Source organism: Plectropomus leopardus, unplaced genomic scaffold, assembly GCF_008729295.1.
Source record: "Plectropomus leopardus isolate mb unplaced genomic scaffold, YSFRI_Pleo_2.0 unplaced_scaffold14250, whole genome shotgun sequence".
NCBI classification, from domain to species: domain Eukaryota; kingdom Metazoa; phylum Chordata; class Actinopteri; order Perciformes; family Serranidae; genus Plectropomus; species Plectropomus leopardus.
In genome coordinates this window covers 1-1,736 of record NW_024615225.1, presented here as the reverse complement: position 1 = coordinate 1,736, position 1,736 = coordinate 1, and the positions used below count along the sequence as shown (strand labels likewise).

Below are 1,736 nucleotides of genomic sequence, written 5' to 3'. Positions count from 1 at the left end.
AACAGTAGTCTCGGTCAGAAAATAAAGGTACTGTATGTCACCTGACACGTGGTATAACATAAATGCATTCGTTTACATTCAATACTTATTTCAGGCTACAGAGTGATTCAGAATGATTTAACACAACTTGCTGCAACCAGCTGAGCAACATGCTAAGCTGTATTTTTATCTTCAGGCAGACTGAAGCCCTTGGACATCAAAGTTATGAAACTGCTACACGAGAAAGTCAACGTCATCCCTCTGATCGCGAAAGCTGACTCCCTCACCCCAGAGGAATTTCAACAGTTCAAGAAACAGGTCAGTGGTTTCCACAGCTGCACACTACTGCAGAAAAAGTATCCCAGAGCATCTTTTCACTGTAGTCATCGGTGTGATGGTGAAAATGTGCATCACGAAGCCAAATAAAAAAATGCAATAAATCTCAATTAACGATAGAAGTTTGAAATTAATCACAATTTAAAAGTCTGCTGTTTGGTATCCAACACGTGAGAAAAGTGGGACATTTTTGAGCATCATGAAAGAAGAACATTCCTGAAAAAAACAGCATTACTTATGCTCCTGTTTTCTTCTGCATCAAGTTCAAGATGTTACTCGGTGTCTGAGGTACAAACAAGGTCACTCATTTACTTTATGATTGTAGTGAGATATAGCACCTGACTGTTGAGTAGCACTTGTGAACGTACCACTGACCTCAGTAGCCACTCCCTTAGTCACAGCCAGCCTATATAAAGGACGAGTGAGCACATGCTCGTTTCTTTTGGCTGCTGGTTCCTGTGTGTGGTGGCTGCTGTTTGCTGTACTGGTAGGTATGGGAGCCCTTTTCAGTTTAGTTGTCATGTTTTATTTCTTCACTGCACTTTTATTTAAAACCCCCCTTTTTTCTCTCTGCTAGGCTGGAGGTAGCAGTGGTGTCTGAGCCTTCCTGCTGTAGTGGGCTGGTAATCCAGGTGGTTCACGTGATTTCCTGCTGTTTTGCCCTTGTTTTGCTTCTGTTTTGTTGTTTGGTTTCCTGTTTTGCTCTTTGTATTATGCACTTAGTTTTGCTTTCTTATTCTTATTTGCTTTTGCATTCTATTGAGTGATTTCTTTGAATATATTAAAACAATTGGGTTGCTGTATTTGTTAATTTTGTTATTAGTATTTTTCTTTTAGTGAAGTGGAGCACCATTTGGTTGGGGAGGCTAGGCACCCCGGGTGAGGTTCCTACACACTGGGCACTGGGACACGATTGCTGTGAGGTTTGCTGTGTTGCACTGAAGTGAGTAGTGGTGGCACCTTTAGGCACCCCTCCATAGTAGTCTGCCCCCCCACTGATGGCCTCTGCTCACTCTTTTATGTAGGTTATGTTGGGCTGAGTTTTATTTTGATATTTTACCACATCTCTGGTTTTTAGATTGTAGTTGTTAAGGCCTTTTTTTAGATGACTTTGTAATAGAAATATTTTTAATCCCTTTAATGTTTGTTTATTGATTCAGTTTATTTTGACTAGTTAATTTTTCCCTCTTCCTTTGCAGTTCCAGCCCTGCCTGTTTATTTTGATTATCAATAAATATTTGATTTATTTGGAAAATACGTTTCTGTCCTGTTTCAGAAACAAATCTGTGTGCCTTACTGATCATCCAAACTTTAATATTTTGAGGTATTTCCTGGGGCGCAATTCCTCAGATGGCGTTGTCGGTTCTCCCCCTCACATTACCTCGTGAACACACGCCTCACCACGACACATTATGATAACT

The 1,736-nt window shown here is 40.4% G+C and overlaps 1 long non-coding RNA gene across 1 annotated transcript; it reads left to right on the top strand.

Annotated features, from left to right (window-relative positions):
- Positions 1-1,707, top strand: LOC121964156. The gene is made up of 4 exons (XR_006107325.1): positions 1-27; positions 176-297; positions 893-947; positions 1,139-1,707. It is a non-coding gene; the product is annotated as an uncharacterized LOC121964156 (long non-coding RNA).
- Positions 1,708-1,736: the final 29 nt, after the last annotated feature.